Below are 8763 nucleotides of genomic sequence, written 5' to 3' on the forward strand. Positions count from 1 at the left end.
TTACGAACCTATACGACAAAACTTCACAAAACCAAAGTTTGGGTCTCAGTTCAGCCGGACCGGTCTGACCGGTCGGGACAACTGGTCTGACCGGTTGAACCTGGGTCAACCGTTTTTTGGGCCCCACATCATTTAAATCACTCCCTCTCTCTCTTCTCCCCACCAACTCGTTCATCCCCATGCTCAGCTCGCCTGCTGAGCTCTCTCCCTCTCATTTTTCTTCCCCAAGCCCTAATCCCCAAATCCTTCCTCTCCATTTGATCCAAGGCCGAGCAAAGCTCCAAACCAGTGTGGGTGATCTCTTCTCCACGTGCTCCTCCCTGGGATTCGAGTTCTTCGTGGGGGAAAGCCCATTCAAGGTAAGCAAGCGTGGGTGGAGTCGATCTCACACTCTAGGTAATTTTAGTCGATTTCCTCTGGTCAACCACATCCCAGTACATCCAGGAACTAGTGCCTAGAAGGGTTTTAGAATTGGTGGAAGATTTTCGCCGCGTCATGGATTCTAGCTTCTGGTCTGGGCAGGACCGGTCTGACCGATCTGGCTAGTAGCATGTTTGGGCTATGGGGGGACCGGTCTGACCGGTCGGGTAGACCGGTCTGATTGGTGTGGCCAGGGATGTGGAGGGTTAATGAGTGATAGTTAGTGCCTATAGTTGAAATTTATTTTGGATATTGGTTACTTGTAATTTTTATAAATCATGCATGCATTCTCATGTCATATGCATATGCACACGTGTAGCAGCCGCCGCGGAGGAAGTGGTATACGAGGTGGTTGCGGAGCCATAGGAGTCACAGGGGCAAGCCCCGCAGTAGGAGGTTCGTGAGGAGGCGGCCCAAGGCCCAGCTGGCCCTAGTGCCGAGCAGCAGACTCAAGGCAAGCCCCGGTGCACAACCTAATAATTTAAATTATGACATTATATATGTATCTATTACTTGTTCATTACGTTTAGAAATTGTTTGAAACCCTAGTTGCATGATCCCTAGGTTTCCCTGGGCCTTATACTAGTATGTGTAGGTCGGTAGCACTGCAATGCTTAATAGGGTTCGATAGAAGTCGAGTGATATCCTGTCACTCGCGAGATATAGGAAGTATTTATATTTGAGTACATGAGTATTAAATTCAAGATGGAAGGTAGTGGATGGGAGACCGGGAGGGGGATGCGTAGCCCCATCTGTGTTGATTAAGGACCGTTCCATTGTCGGCTGTGCTGATCGGGGATTGAATTGTACTAACCGCATACTAGGAGTAGGAGGTAGTCGAAACCGGTATGCCGAGTACTGCTTTGCTTTGAAAGTACAGGAACCCGCACCCAACTCCTAGGGTAGTCGAGTGGCCATGGAGAAAGGGGTTGCATATGTTTACTTTTGGTGGTCTCACGAAGGGCTCGGCTGACTATATGTCGTTGGGCTGGTTCCTGTAGTTCGAGGCGGGGAGGGGAAAGGTTGGTGCGTGGGGTCCGACGGGGCTTTTGTGTGCCGTGTTGGTTAGGTCCACCTTGCAAGGTTAAATCGAATCGATTCGCCGTGTCTCGCGGTTATGAGAGCCTTGATCTCTTGGTCACATCGTAGAAAGGAAATGGAATAAAAATGAGATGAGAAGCATTGAGGGATGATATTATTTAATTGATGGTTTGCTCACTCTGATTGTTGTAGATTTGCAAATCATAGATGACTAGTAGATCTAGTGATATAAATGGGAGCTAAAACTTAGAAGATAAGGACTCACTTCTAGTGATTTTCTACAAAACCAACCACCAGCCAAAAAGTCTTGTATGTCTAGATATGTGGGCTAAGTATACCCACTGGTCGGGTAAATCTTGCTGAGTATTAGTTGCTCAGGGTTTGTTGCCACCCCAAAATTTTGTTTCAGGACACCCTGACGTCGACTTCTGCCCCTGCTGTATCAAGTTCATCCGCTTGGATGCAGAGGGGTGGGAAGTGGTGGACCGAGACTAATAGGCTAGGAGGCCGAGGGGTTGCGCATGCGTGAGCTGGATGCGCACCCTGTCTGTTTTGTTGGACCGGTCTGACCGGTGGCTACGTGAGGAGCTTCATGCAGACCGGTCTGACCGGTTGGTCGAACCGGTCTGACCGGTTGTGTAAAGGCTGAACACTAGAGGTGTTGTGGGATCTTTTTCGTTTAAACTTGGCTACCCTATTGTAAAGTTGTAAATTATTCTATTTATGTAAACTTTATAAAACTATTGTATTTGGAGTTTGGTTTGTAAAAGTTATATAGTATTTATGTCGCGTTATTGTATTTTCAAGTATTTGTCGTGCTTGTACTATATGCGCCTGCCTTCGCGTGGGACTACCCGTGTTGTTTCGATCGGGCCGTGGGTTGAGAAAGGATCGCCAAATTAAACCATTAAGATAATGTGCCTGATCTATTCAAATGACGGCCATTATGCTTAATTTAGAGTTTTAATTTGGCGGTTTCGTCATACTTCAGCTCGTCGAAGATCTGTTTCATCTACGGATCCATGGCGGCGCCGATGTGCTTGCGGAAACGGGTGTAGTGTTCGTGATTGATTTCGTGGGGTTCCAGGATTGGTGTCTCTGGTACCACTATGTTAGCAATCAATAGCTAGGAAGGAGAATGGGGATAGGCTAGAAGAATTTGGAGATGGGGAAGAACAGATGTCAGACTACGAGTTCAAGTGTCTATTGTTCATCGATAATTCCTCTCTCAGGTCCTCTCGTTACATATAATTCACGCCGGCGGCGTAACCACACACGCTAGTTACTCCAATCTGGGCCGTAGACACGCTGGTTGGGCTTGGTGGGCCGAGACGACCTGCGAGGCCCATTTGCTGGTGGTGATCGCCTGCCAACAATATCAACCAACCACTGGCTCTACGCAAGCTCGCCCAACCATCACGTACACAAAGATCAATCTCGCTCCTACCACTATTGGGAACCGGGGATCACCTGTCGGAACACAAAGATCTCGCGCTGGATGGTCGCGGCGGCGCGCGCAACGACAGCCTCGCCATGCAGGTCGCCCGCCTTGGCGCAGGCCCCGAAGAAGTGTCGCTGAGCAGCGCGCGGGTGCAGCCGGCTGCAGCAGTCCGTGCTGACCATGAGGTGGGCGTCGGTGGCGTCGAGCATGGCGGGCGTCGCCCGGGCGAGGGATGCCCACGCCAGGGACAAGACAGCGATATAGGTGCTCGACGGTTAGGACGGCTCGCCACGGCTGACTGCTCCACGCTGTTCAAGAGTGTACTGCTTCAGGGACCAGATCTCGTCGGTGCCGAGCAGGAAGGATCTCTTGCCTGTTTCATGAACTCCGGCAGGAAGGCGCCGACGAGTCTCATTTGCTGCGCTGCTCTCCCTGCCCAGTTGGCCGCTGCCCCTACCAGACCAACGATGCATGCCTCTTAGCAGTGCAGTGGCTGGCCCCGGCGGGTCTTATGATGAGCGGGAAAGCAGGATCATGGGCTGAGACATACTGCATGCATCTCCTTGGGAAGCTCTTCGGCATGCACCTAGACATAGACAGATGACTTCATCTTCCTCATGGCACATGCCTTTCTCCTTATTTCTTTTGTGTGCAGTAATGATTTGAGGGCATATTTGTCCAAGTTAACAGAGCTGCCAGTAAAAACTCACAGAGTGGAATTTTCGGTTAATGTTTGGAACTTGCAGTGGTATTTCATAGGAGCGCGGTCTTTTGGTGGTATTTTCCGGAAATCATGATCTTTAGATGGTACAGGACCAATTTTTCAATTGGGCAGGGATATTCCCTCAACAAAGGGGAACGAACATGAGAAGTCTTTTTTTTTACCACACATGAGAAGTTAATCGGAGACACCACATGTCAACAAACACCAGTGTCCATGACAAGAGGTTTGTCTAAAATAACCTCGCAACTTATTGTTAGCTGATTCTAGGAAATTAAAAGTAGTTATTTTTGTGACAAATAGGGCCCCAAAGGCCTGTGGAGCAACTCCAACAGAATAGGCAAAAGAAGCTGGATAGGTAAAAATAAAGAGTAATGGGCAAAAACGCGATCCAAGGGACTCAGCATCCGGGCGGCCTCGCGATCTCGCTCGTCATCCCGGCGGTCTCGCTAGTGAACATTGCCGAGCGCCGCGCCCTCGCTATCCCCCTCCGGCGCTCTCTCGCACTCTCCCGCGCCCTCCCCCTCTGATTTCCCGCGCCCTCCCGTCCTATTTCCGTCGCTCCAGGCACTCACGGCCGCGCCGCTCATCTGCTCCATCGCTGGTGCGCCGCCGCTCCTCTGCTCCATTGCTCGTGCGCCGCTGCTCTGGTTCCTCGCCGCTCCTCTCATCCCTCTGCCCGTGCCGCTCCTCTCTTCCCTCGCCCTCGCACCCTGCCGCCGTCGCGCCATGAACAGGCTGCCGCCTTCCCGGTCAACGGCAGCTCGGGGAACCGGTGTGTGGAATGGATCCGCCATCAGGAGCGTTCCCTTTCATCAGTTTGCGCAAGGAATGATGGATCCGGAGGCACATCAGCTGGAGGGAGAGATGGAGCTCACCGGTGTTGGATCGATTCACCGTCGGGTGGTTCCTCCCACAAGGATGGCAGAGGATGTGCTAATCGATGATGAATTCGATGACGAGGAGGCCGGCACTCAGTTTAGTATCAGTTTCAGTATCTTTTTCCTCTGGTACTGACTGCTGCTTGCATCTGTACAATTTCAGTTTGAGTTTCAGTAAATTGAACATTGATTCAGTAACTTTTGCTGGACTCGGTGCTGTATATGCTTGAATTTGATGTATATGCTCGTCTCAGATTGCATATGCTTGAATTCGATTCAGTAACTATTGCTGGACTCGGTGCTGGACTCAGCACTTGGAGTATAGCTTGTGTGAGCACAGAATCTGTTCAGCAGGTTCTGAAGTATCGAAACAGGGGGCAACAGACAGCAGGAAGGAGGAACATTGCAGGAAGGAGGCACTGGATGGAGCACAGACAGCAGGAGGGGGGTACTGAATGTTTTGGTGTTGTAATGGGTTGTGGTATTTGGCCAATCTCTGAATGTAATGCTACTGCAAATATGAACAGGGGGCATCAAAATGGTGTTTCTGTTTCAGTTTCAGTTTGAGTTTTAGTTTCAGTTCCTACCTGAGCAACTATATTTCTCGGTCTCAGTTTGAGTTTTAGTTTGAGTTTCAGTTCCTACCTAAGATCATCAGTTTACTGAACATTGATTTAGTAACTATTTTTGGCAGAGCATGGTCATTTACCTACTACTGTTCATGGTCATTTCCAGTTTACTGAACATTGATTCCCAGTTCGGTCAGGCTACAGGTAACAAGCATCTCATGAACAGTAAATGTCCACAAATGAGTTGCCGGCGGCAACGCTCGTCCGCGACGTCCACAAATGAGTTGCCGGTGGCGACGCGATGCAACGACGAGGCCACGTCCGGAGCCGGCGGCAAAGCGATTCAGAGACCCGTACAATCGTCAGCACGAAAGAAACGAAGAGTCCGCTGCGAGCAGAAACGAGGAGATGCCCTCCTTCGTGGAAAAAAGTGGGCTAGCCTCCATTTGAATTTTAACTACTCAAGATATACCTAGTTTGTTGGATTCCCTAGCCTTTGGGAAGCTCTTTTTCTTTTTAGCTAGCCTTTTAGCTACTCATTTAGCTGGGGAATTATACCTAACCTCTTGGAGATGCTCGAGCCTAGCCCGATGCTTCGTCTTCCACGTTTGTGCTTGCAAAAAAGATGTCAGGAGATGACTGATGAGCTTCTTGATTTCTTTAATTCCGAAAGTACGTACGCGCGGTTTCACTTATCCACGCGCGCGGCGCATAACCTTTGGCGTTCCGAGTGAATTGCACGCACGCGCAGGGCGGAAGCCAAACCAACCGCCGCGCCGTCGGCCATCACGCCCACTCCCCGCTCCACTTCCCGTCCATTTATCACCGGCGCCTCCTCGATCGTCGTCGCCGTCTCTTGCCCTACCGCGCAGCGCGCGCCCGGGCCGGTTGCAGTTCGATCGCTTTCGCGTTGGCAGTTGCCAGTTGCCACCACGAACAGCATACAAAGCTATCATCACGACGGCGACAATGGAGGTGGCGGCGGCGCCCTCCCCGCACGGCGGTGCGAAGGGGTGGTCGTCGCTCGCCGGGCTCCTGACGGGTGCGGGGGCGGGTGTCGAGGACCTCGAGCGCTGGCGCGAGGAGGTTCTCGAGACGCTGGCGCGGATCGACGCTAAGCGCGACCGGCTGCAGGGCCAGATCGCCGCGGCGTCCCGCGGCAGCAGACGCCGCGCTCCGCGGAGGGCGGCGCCGGGCACTGCCGCTGCCCGTGTCGGAGGGCATGCCCCGCCGCCGCTTCCTCCTCCGGCCGATGACGACGACGACAGTGCGAGCTACGCCCGGAATGGCGCCGTCCGTAGGAGGCTGCGGGCCGTCGCCGGCGACGTCAAGAAGGAGAGGCAGCGGCTGGAGGCCCTGTGGGGCGACCTCGAGGAGGCCATCATCGACGCCCGGGAGAGGCTCGTCCTCCCGCCAGCGGTGCGAACCGCCTAGGCCTCCTTCTCGTTGTTCAACTGTTCCCTGTACATACTCGTCATCTATCTTCACGTTTCCACTGGACTTTTCGTTGCTGCTGCTTCTTCGTGGGCGGTTTTGCATAGGATCGGAGCATGTTTTGGGGAGATTCTTCTTCCTTTTTACCACTGATTTGAAACCTGTATTATATATGTTTGCTTTCGCCCCTACGAAACTTCTTGTCACTGCCACTACTAGTTTCTTGTTAGTGCCACAACGAAAGAAATGATCTATAGTGACGTGCACAAAGGTGACACGTTGTTGTTGCACGTCACTTTTGTTATATGGGTGACGCGCGAAGATGATGCAGGCCTCTGTAAAATATTGCCCGTCACCTTTGTCTATGTTATAGGTGACGGGCACCTACAAATTTGATATAGGTGACGGACAACATTAAAGCACGTCACCTATAAGGTTAGTATAGGTGACGGACTTTGATAAGTAAAAGGTGATGGGCAACATCAAAACGCGTCACCTTTGTGATAACATAGGTGACGTGCAACATCAAGGTGCGTCACCTTTGTGACTTTTATTAATATTTGAATATGCGATTTTTGAAAAATTCAAATTGTCTCAGATTAAAAAATGGTCTATATAAAAGTTGCAGATCTCAACCAGATCTACAACTTTGTAGTTAAAAATTTTTCAGTTGAGGTTGTTTTGGCACCCAAATACATGGTTTAAATTTCAAATTTTAAATTTTTAAAATTTTCAAATGACCTCATATGGAAAGAAATATATATATGAAAGTTGTAGGTCGCGACCAGATCTACAACTTTGTAGTTGAAAAGATTTTCATTTGAGATCGTTATAGTAGGTTATATAAGACATTTGAAAGTGATGATAAAAAGAAAATATCTCATTGTGGGTCACATGTGATGGTGTAGCCTAGTGGTAGAGAAGGGTACGCGCGAGGCTGAGGTTGTGGGTTCGAATCCTGGTAACGCTGAAAAAAAATCGCACGCACACATATTCGCGCAAAAAATCGCGCGCGAGCGCTGTGGGAAAAAGAAAATATTTTTTTTATTTTTATTCATGCTATAAACATTTATTTTAACACGCAAAATAATGATACCCGTCACCTAATATCATAAGTGACGAGCTAATACTGATGCCCGCCACCTTTGTGGTGCATAGGTGACGGGCTTTTGTCCGTCACTTTTGAGTAGTCGTCAGTGACGGACATTATGTCCGTCACCTTAGGGAGATGATGCTCGTTACTATAGGCCTTTTTTATATATAGTGTGCATGCCTCTCGAACTGATGAGAAAACATATGAGGTTACAATTCAGTGGTAAAATGGAATGCGTTCATATGACATTTCGACTTGAAATGGAATTTCTACTGCGGTTTGTGATTTTATAAATCTGATGAAATGATGATAGTGCGGTCTCTGTATATATCACTACTCGATTATGTAATTTTGCAGTCTTTGCAACAGCCTCAACAACCTCTCTTAGTCCTCATCATCCACGAAACTTTTGGCTGCGTATGTAGTACTTCGCGCAATTGCGATAAACTAGTTTTTCTCCTAAAAGAATAGGGGAAATGGAAAAGAATTAGGGTGAGGATTTGGAGTTGAGTAGCGGCGGGAGGTGGCCAGCAAGGCTTTTCGCCGAGGTGATTGTGGAGGAGTCCTTTCATCTTCTCATGCCGTGGTTAGTATGGAGAAAGGAAATCACAAGAATGTATATGTCCTTTCAACTAGTGGAACTAAGTGACTGTTGGTTCCATTTCCCTCAACTTGTGCAACCGAGTCCTTACAATGTTCTCACCAAGCTAAGCAGTCAGTGTTGGCAGCCACAAGAACAACACAATGGTGACACAAATACAGTCTTTGTAGTGTCGTAGATGATTTGTGTAGCTATAGGTGGAATTATGGAACAGCTAGAACCATGTTAGTTAAAGCAAGTTGAATGAATATTCAAAGATTGTACTTGCTGGTCCTAGGCTAACCCAGGTTAGAGAGGCGAGCCTACGCACAAGCGTTGTCACCTAGAAAAGCAACAAAGATGCACCAAGGGAGCAGCTATGGAAAACAATTCCTCTTCTACCCCTTTTTCTTTGTTTGCTCCTTTTTCTGATATTTTTTTCTCTTTTTGCTTTTTACAACTAGAACAAATCTGAAAACATCTCACAAAGATTTCAGAGAGACAAATTGTACACACACTTTTTTAGCAGGGGTAAAAGGGTAAAAAGAACTGAGAGTTCTTTCTGGTGAACGCAACAACCCCT

This window comes from Panicum virgatum, chromosome 4K (assembly GCF_016808335.1).
Source record: "Panicum virgatum strain AP13 chromosome 4K, P.virgatum_v5, whole genome shotgun sequence".
Classification (NCBI taxonomy): Eukaryota; Viridiplantae; Streptophyta; class Magnoliopsida; order Poales; family Poaceae; genus Panicum; species Panicum virgatum.